Raw genomic sequence first — 9,945 nt, 5'->3', positions numbered from 1 at the left:
GGCATGTTTATGAACATCAACCTTGCATGATATATCTCATGCATATAATCAGAAAATATGTTTTCGGAAAGCGTTATGTTGTTGCATACATATTTGCAAAGCAATGTGTTGGTATGAGGATGGGTAAGATGGCAGGGTTGTGACATGCCAGTCTTATGCCGGATTATTTGACTTCCGTGTCGTCATGACACCATTCACATTCCCATTCATTCCACCCTATACTGTCACATGTTTTCCGAAAGGAATATAGCATAGTAAGTTGCCAATCGTTTTCCTGGTACACACCAAGTGGAGAGGCCGGGATGAGGGTTCCATGGCCCTGGATTAAAGCCTGTCATCCGGTCAGGGGGCATGGGTGTTTCCGGTTGGGACCGAGAGGGGGGCACCCCTTAGAGCGCGTGTAAAGAAATTTGATCCCATGCTATTAGAGGTTGTGGCCTCCCCGTCTCAATGTTTTTCTTGGACGTTGGCCAGGGTGATTCCTGGCAACGTGAGGTGAAATGGGTGTGTACTAGTTAAATGTGTTTCTACCGAAAAACCATAAAGGTAACTAGTCCTTCGTGACTACGGAAATCCGTTGGCTGTGTTCAGTTCTTCCAAACTCTCCAGAGTCTCAACCTTTCGATTATCTTGTACTTTGTTCGAGTACTATAACTATCTTATCTTGTCAGGTATCAGCCTCAGTGACAAAACTCCAGTGGGATTTATGTGTGATAAATCTGGTTAAAAGATTATTCTTGTGGATGGACTAATTGTTATTTACTTTTATTATAAGCCCTGTCTGCGATGTCGCTCAGACCTCCGACGGTGGCGGATGTGTTATTTAATTTTATTATAAGCCCTGTCTGCGATGTCGCTCAGACGTCCGACGGTGGCGGACCTGTTATTTACTTTTATTATAAGCCCTGTCTGCGATGTCGCTCAGACGTCCGACGGTGGCGGACCTGTTATTTACTTTTGTTATAAGCCCTGTCTGTGATGTCGCCCAGACGTCCGACGGTGGTATTTCTTTTAAAGCCCTGTCTGTGATGTCGCCCAGACGTTCGACTGTGGTATTTCTTTTAAAGCACTTTCTGTGATGTCGCCCAGACGTCCGACTGTGGCCATTCTTTTAAAGCCCTGTCTGTGATGTCGCGCAGACGTCCAACTGTGGCATTTCTTTTAAACCCCTTTATGTGATGTCGCCCAGACGTCCGACTGTGGCATTTCTTTTAAAGCCCTTTATGTGATGTCACCCAGACGTCCGACTGTGGCATTTATTTTTAAGCCGTTTATGTGGTGTCTCTTAGACGCCCGACTGCGGCATGCATTTTATTTATCTACCTTTCGAGGCGTCGCTCCAGACACCCGATCGGTTTTTCAGCTTTTATTTATTTTATCAAGTCCTGAAATTCTTATCATTGTTATGAGCATCATCCTTTATTCATGACGCATGCATGCATTCATTGATTATATCTTTTGTCCGAACTGTCTTGCGAGTACTTTCAAGTACTCACCTGGCTTGTTGATTTGGCCAGATGCTGATGAAGGCGATCTCTTGGATGAAGAGTTTGATAGCGAGTCCGACGCCTAGAGGAGTCCCAGTCAGTCACGTGCGATCCTGTCTTGATCATTGTATTATCCGCTTCCGCAACCCCGAATAAATTCATCGAGCCTCACCTCGACACTCGATGTACTGCCAGTAGAAGTCAAGTTATCCACCACCACTTTTCCCTCGAGCTAGTAGCATGCCACCCCACCCCTATGTCATATCCGCCCATATGTACAATATTGGCGAGTCTGTAATAAATTGTTGAGCAACCTCAGCTCAACCCTGTAATATATTTGATGCTACTGGTTCTCTGCTTATCAAGCTTTATCTACCAGAAAGGATGACTTTTCCTATACTGGGATTTAAAGGTTGGTTTTCTCAATGAATATTTTTATTGAAAAACCGGTCGTGATAGACTTGGTAACCAGAGCCAGGCTGACTGTAGAAAGCCACTAGGTGCGATCGCTAATTGATTTTTAGCACAGTAGAGTTATTCATGTTTTTACAAATGTAGTCATTTTCTGGCAGTCAGCATAAAATTTATGATCTGACCACTCAGAATTTTTGCCTACTTTTGTAGATGGCCGGCAACGACTACGGGTCTCAGATGTTCGCCAACGTGCCTGAGGGGTTCATCAAACTCCTCTCCTTCATCGTTCAGGTCGCGATGGGGCCATCTGTGCGCCCAGTCTTCACGCTTTATCCACACAAGATCAATGACAGTCTGACTATGCACCAGGCCGCGGTGCAATTCAGGGGAGGCCATGCTGAAGTATGCCGTCTTCGATTCGTGGGCAGAGCCATGCCTATAGAAAGGCATGCTATGCAGATGGCTGCCCGCGAGACGATAGCCCGTCTTCGGGATGTCCTTCCGGCAATGAAAACCCGGCGCTACCGCTACCTCCCATGCCATGTGCCTTACACCTGTCACTACTCTTTCTCTTGCCCCAGAGGAGAGCGAGACGAAGACTTTGAGATGCTTGTCGAGTACTGCCTAGCCCTGGAGGCAGCATTCGACTGTATGGTGGATGACCTCGTAGCTGCACGCATGGACTCAGTTCATGGCTGTGCTACTAACAGGAGGGAACTCCTGCACACCGCTCGACCACTGACTTTTGTGTCATCCACAACATCTCACTCACCTACCATACTCGCCACTGCTCGTCGTCTGCCTACCACAGAGGAATTTAACCAGGCTATTGCAACCACTCCCGTCCGCTCTGCACCACTTGTTACGCCCATTCCCATACGTGCTACCCCACCTATTCCACCCACTCGTATTCGTGTTATTCCGCCTAAGGCACCTGCTCCATCAGCTCAGCACAACATTTCTCGTCTGGAACCTATTAGCGAGGAGGAGGTTGATTCCCCAGCGTCTCTACGTCTCACCCTCGGCAGGACAAGGGAGATCCTCACCGTCTCCGACTAAGTGTGCATAGACGCCATGCGATGCATCAACTTGTGTAATATGTTTTTATGTACTTAGGTGGTGAGAAGTAGCCTTTTTACGCATCATGTAGGATCTGGAGGAGTGCACTAGTTTAAATAACATGTCAAGATTATGTACACATATCCTGAGTGATGTAATGTATAATTATGCCCGCGTGTAAGATATGCACTAGTCCTTCTCCGCGCACAATCGGGCGCTTCCTAAACTACCCTGGAATTTAAAAAATGTGCTTTGTGTGTAATTTTATTGACTTTCATGACTCTTCTTCTTGTCTTACGAGTTCACAAAATATATCCCCAGAGTGAAAGATGTCTCGTCCTTGGACGCGCTCCATGCCAACCCAGCAAGAAGAAATTTTGGCACACCGCAGAACCAGAATTTCACTCAGGGTCAAACAAGTCAACAGGACAGTGAAACAGCTTTTACACAAGTTTGTCGTTTGTATGAACAGAGTCAGCAGCAACACCAGGAAATGATGAACCAATTCATCAATATGGGAAGTAACCGTGGTCAGTATCAACCGCAATCCAAATTATCTGAGTTACAAAAGACGCGTCCTCCAACATTTTCTCATACTGACAAGCCTCTTGAGGCCGAAGACTGGCTTTGAGACATGGAGACAAAATTAATTATCGCACAGTGTTCCGACCGTGAAAAAGTACTGTATGCACCACATTATCTCACAGGTGCAGCTGCGTCATGGTGGGAAAACTTTCTGCACATGCACCCCAACGAAAATGAAATCACCTGGGAAATTTTCAAGGAAGGTTTTCATGGGGCACACATTCCTAAGAGCGTCATGAAAATCAAGAAGAAGGAATTTGATGAACTCAAGCAAAGAGCCATGACAGTGTCAGAATACAACAGCCAATTCACACTGCTCTATCGCTACGCAAATGAAGAACGCATGACCGAGAGCAAGAAGATGGAAAAATTCTTGGAAGGTCTGGCACCCGCCCCTAAGTGCCAGCTAATTTTGCACACCTTTCCAGATTTTAAAACACTGGTAGATAAGGCCATTACCCTGGAAAATGAGTGACGTAGCCTGGAAGATATCCGCAAACGGAAAAGGGACCAGACTAATTTTTCTCGCAATCACAGGAGCAAGAAGGAATTTCAGAAGGGGGATTCACACAAAACCCCGGTGAATAATTCACGTCCAACCAAGAATTTCCATTCAAGGGACAAGGAATTCACCTATCGCCCAGGCGTTACCTGTTATGCTTGTGGAGAAGAAGGGCACTATGCCAAGCAGTGTCCCAAGCCAAGGAACTCAAAATCGAAGCTCAATAATGGTGGAAATAATTCAGCACCAAAGCGAAGCAATTTCAACCCCAACAACAACCACCGGAAAGGTCACTTGAACCACGTGACCCGAGAGGAAGCAAAGAACGCCCCAGATATCGTACTCGGTACGTACCCCGTCAACACAATACCTGCCATGGTTTTGTTTGTTCTGGAGCTTCTCACTCACTCGTTTCGAAAAGTTTTGCTTTGCAAAATAATTTTTCGATGCTTCCCTTGGAAAAATCAATGATAGTCAAGTCCCCTGGAATTAAGCAAGTGACCCAGAATTACTGTCAAGGTGTGGTTATTGAATTTGAAGGATTGAATTTTTACGCCAACCTTATTGTACTGGAGAGCAAGGGACTGGATGTCATCCTAGGAATGGATTGGTTGACCACCAACAAAGGTTTTATTGACTGCTTCAACCATACCGTGATTCTCACCCACCATAAAGGGAAGAAAATAAAAGTTTCAGCCAAAGAGAGACAAATACCTCGGCAACCTAGATTAAATAAGGTGGACGTCTCTGAGCTGAACAAGGTTCCAGTGGTATGTGAATTTCCAGATGTATTTCCAGAAGAACTACCAGGTATGCCACCAGACCGAGAGATAGAATTCAGCATGAGCTAGCACCCAGAACCACTCCTATTTACAAGAAACCATACAGAATGGCACCATCCGAATTGGTAGAGTTGAAGAAGCAAATAAAATAATTATTGGAGAAAGGATACATAGGAGCCAGCTCCTCACCTTGGGGTTCTCCAATTTTATTTTCCAAGAAGAAGGATGGAACAATGAGGTTATGTATTGATTATCGAGCTCTCAACATGGTCACAATCAAGAACAAATACCCAATGCCCCGAATAAATGATTTATTCGATCAGCTCGCACAGGCCAAAGTCTTCTTGAAAATTGATTTGAGATCGGGATACCACCAGTTAAAAGTGCGAACAGAAGATGTTCCCAAGACCGCATTCACCTCCAGATATGGGTTGTATGAGTTCACTGTAATGCCTTTTGGGCTAACCAACGCCCCCGCATATTTTGTTCACCTCACGAACAAAGTATTTATGAAGTATATGGACAAGTTTGTTGTGGTGTTCATCGATGATATTCTGATATATTCCAAAACACCAGAAGAGCACGCTGAACATCTCAGGATTGTACTCGGAGAACTCAGGAAACATCAACTGTATGCCAAATTCAACAAATGTGAGTTTTGGCTAAGGCAAGTGGGTTTTCTGGGCCACGTGCTAACCCAAGAAGGTATTGCAGTAGATCCGGAAAAAGTCAAGGCCGTACTTGGCTGGAAACCGCCAGCTAACGTTACGGACATACGGAGTTTCTTGGGAATGGCAGGCTACTATCGGAGATTTATTGAAGGATTCTCCACTATAGCAAAGCCCATGACACAATTGCTCAAGAAAGGCAAGAAATTTGAATGGACAGAAGCATGTGAGAAAAGCTTCCAGGAGCTAAAAAGAAAATTAACAACGGCACCAGTGCTAATTGTGCCAGATATACACAAGAACTTTGAGGTATATTGTGACGCATCCCGGAAGGGCCTCGGATGCGTATTAATGCAAGAAGGCAAGGTAGTTGCGTATGTCTCCATACAACGACGCAAGCATGAGGAAAATTATCCCACTCATGACTTGGAATTGGCAGCAATCATCCATACACTCAAAGGATGGAGACACTTCCTACTTGGGAATCGTTGCGAGATATACACACACCATAAGAGTCTTAAGTATATTTTCACACAGCCAGAATTAAATTTACGGCAACGACGCTGGTTAGAATTGGTGAAAGACTATGATGTGGGAATCCACTATCATCCCGGAAAAGCAAATGTTGTGGCAGATGCACTTAGTCGAAATCCCAGCACAGACAATGACAATATCCCAAAATTGAGGCCAGAATTTCAACAAGAATTGGCCCGACTCAATCTAATAATGGTTACCGAAGGCAGTGTGTCGAATATAGAGCTACAACCTACACTAATGGAAAGTATCAAGGTAGCCCAGCACGGACACCCCAGCATTGAGGGCATAAAAAGAAAAGTGAGGTTGGGAAAAGCCTCAGAATTCAACATAGATGAGCAGGGAATATTGTGGTACGGAGAAAGGCTATGCGTACCAAATGTCAAGGACCTCAAACAGCAGATATTAACTGAAAGTCACACGGCTCCGTATTCAATTCATCCTGGTGTGACAAAGATGTACAAAGACCTTCAGGAAAAAATTTGGTGGCACGGTATGAAGAGAGATATAGCCACGTTCATCGCATGTTGTGACTCTTGTCAGCGTATCAAGGCCGAGCTCCAGAAACCAGCTGGACTGTTACAGCCAAATAAGATACCCGAGTGGAAATGGGACGAGATAGGAATGGACTTTATCGTTGGACTGCCCCGATCACAACACGGAAACAATGCCATATGGGTCATAACTGACAGATTAACCAAGGTGGCACATTTTATTCCGGTAAAAACAACTTAAACCACTCAGAGACTAGCCAGACTTTATCTTGCCCGTATCGTCTGCCTTCATGGAGTCCCTAAGACTATTATCTCCGATAGAGGCACACAGTTCGTCTCTGCATTCTGGGATCACCTACAACAGGCACTGGGAACCCAACTAGCCTTCAGTACCGCATACCATCCCCAGACTGATGGACAAACAGAACGCGTAAACCAAATCTTAGAAGACATGCTAAGGGCTTGTGTCCTCACCTACGGGAACAGTTGGGAAGAAAGTTTGCCATATGCAGAATTCGCATACAACAACAGCTATCAAGCCAGCTTACAAATGGCACCCATTGAAGCTCTATATGGGAGAAGATGTCATACCCCGCTAAATTGGTCAGAGACAGGAGACAACCATATTTTTGGCCCAGATATGCTCAGAGAGGCCGAGGAGAAAGTTACGACGATTAGAGAACGACTCAAAACAGCTCAAAGTCGACAAAAGAGTTATTACGACCAAGAGCATCGGGAAATCAGTTTTGAACCCGGAGAATTGGTATACCTGAGAGTTTCTCCTATGAAGGGTCTACAACGATTCAAGATTAAAGGGAAACTAGCACCAAGATTCATCGGACCATTTCATATAGTGGCCCGGCAAGGCAAGGTAGCCTACCAGCTGGACCTGCTCGGAGACTTATCCGGTATCCACAACGTGTTTCACATCTCGCAGTTGACAAAATACATAAGCAACCCAGAGAAGCAAGTTTTGCATGAGTATATTGACGTGCAACCAGACCTCACTTACCGGGAGCACCCGATAAAAATATTGGAAGAATCTGAGAGGAGGACCCGACAGAAAACCATTAAGTTTTTCAGAGTTCAATGGAGCAATCACACCGAGAACGAAGCAACTTGGGAGAGCGAGGATTTTCTTCGAATAGAGCACCCACAATTGTTTAAGGATCAGCTGAAATCTCGGGGACGAGATTTTTCCTAAGGGGGTAGGTGCTGTGACACTCCAAAATTTGGTGGTTTGTTTTTCAAGTGAGCCTTGCTTGGCTTGGAAGAAGGTCATTTAAAACCCTTCCTAAAAACCATCTTCTAAGTTTTCCCTCTCAAAAATCCTTTTTCTGGTTTTGGCTTCATTTGAAATGAAAAGCCCCTTTTTGTTTTGGGTTTTTATTTGGTTTTGATCCCTTCCAAATTTTTGCCATGCCACCCATGGTAAAAATTTCCCAAAACCTTTCCTCCCACTTTAGTTCAACCCTATCATTCTGTCCGAACTAATAAAATTCATTTTTGGGATTTTATTCCAATTATTTCTCCTCCCAAAATAATTCTGTCTTCTCTTTTAAACCTAGGTGGATTACAAAGCAAGTACCCTAATGCTCTTGATTTTTGATCTCAACTCAACACCCCTGGATAGTCCCTTGAACCCACAACCCAGAACCATCTTGATCCACTCTTCTCCTGTTCAAATATTTCAAATTACACCCACTGCAAGTTTGGACCAGATTTGCCAAATTTGGTGAAATTCATATCTATCCCTCTCCAAAAATTCCACAAATATTCAGGCAGCCTCTAGGTGCAATGAGAGGCCCCTCCACCAAAAACCAGCTCAAGGAAAAATCCCTACATACCTGGAACATTCTGTCGAACACCTTGCATGCACTGTTCTAGCCACATTCAGAAAAATTCAGACATTCAGTGTCTTTTTCCTTCGTCAGAATTCAGTCACGCACCGAGAGTGCACTCTGGCACGTTGCACACGGCCCTTTGCCCCTGGACAGCACCCCGCACGCGCACTTGGCGCCTTCCTGGCGTCGGTGGCGCCCTGGCCCGCCTGCGTCGGCGTGTCCTGCGGCGGCCGTAGTGCCGTAGCGGCCGACAGAAAGCAGAACGGCGACTCAACGCCGTTCGGCGCCACCCAAGCGACCAGGTGGCTCCGCGTGGCCACCTCCTTGCCAGCGCACGCATGAAGTGCCGTCGCCGTGGCGCGGCACGCGTAGAGCGCGCTCCCTGCCGCCGACGGGCCAGTGCAGCCCCGTTCCGTCGAGCTCCCCATAAACCTCCATATCCCGACGCACTTAGCACCAAAATGGAGTCAGTGGACCCGCACGACGGCGCTCAACATCTAAACCACCCCGACCAATGCCCTGCACCGCCGTAAACTTCGCCGGAGAATCCCGTTCTCGGCCACCGCCTCGGACCGCCTATATAAAGGGCTCCCGAGCTCGCCCTCGAGCACACACCCCCTTTGCACCTCACCAGCACCCTGCCAGGCCACCAGGGGGACCCCGAGGAGGTCCTCTTCCCCAGCTCTGGCCGCCCCGTTCCACCTCGGCCTCCACCACGATTCACTCCGCTGAGGCCACCCCCTCATGCTACCGCAAGTCTAACCCACTCCTCAATTTCATCTCCGCAGCACCCTCCGACGAGACCCTCGACTGCCCGAACCGTCGTCCGCCGGAGCTAGGGCCGCCGTCGACACAGTGCTCGCTGGCGACCACCACCACCACCCACAGACGCGGAACGGTGCACTGATCTCGAAGGTACACTCCGATCACCTTGCCTCGCCGTGGATCGCCGCCGGCGACCACCGCACCTCTCGGGCACCGTCGCGCTCTGTTCCTCTATTTGAACTTTCAAACCCGACAGGTGGGGCCCGCCTGTCAGCCTCACAGCCGTTGTTTTTATTTTGCTTAAACGAAACGTTATCGGTACTTTTCCGCAGAACCCCCTGGAAGTTTTCTGTTTCATTACAGATGAGTCCTTGGGTTAAAACACTTATAACTTTCTAACAGAAGGGAATTTTTGAGTGATTCTTCTTTTGTTCTCTTTAGATTTTTGTCTAGTTTTTTATCATATTTATTTGAAAAATATTTGGAACACTTTTCTGTACACTCACGGTATTTATGTTACGTGCATATTTTCTTTATACCGTAGATACCGGAGGAGGTGACGGAGCGGCAAACTTCGCACAGTTAGACTCCGACTACTCCGAACTAGGCAAGCATGTTTGAACTCTTGATATGATGAGTGTTGTTGCATGTTTGCATTTTAGTATAGTCATGGCATGTTTATGAACATCAACCTTGCATGATATATCTCATGCATATAATCGGAAAATATGTTTTCGGAAAGCATTATGTCGTTGGATACATATTTGCAAAGCCATGTGTTGGTATGAGGATGGGTAAGATGGCAGTGTTG

Source organism: Triticum dicoccoides, chromosome 4B, assembly GCF_002162155.2.
Source record: "Triticum dicoccoides isolate Atlit2015 ecotype Zavitan chromosome 4B, WEW_v2.0, whole genome shotgun sequence".
Classification (NCBI taxonomy): domain Eukaryota; kingdom Viridiplantae; phylum Streptophyta; class Magnoliopsida; order Poales; family Poaceae; genus Triticum; species Triticum dicoccoides.
This window is presented reverse-complemented; position numbering follows the sequence as displayed.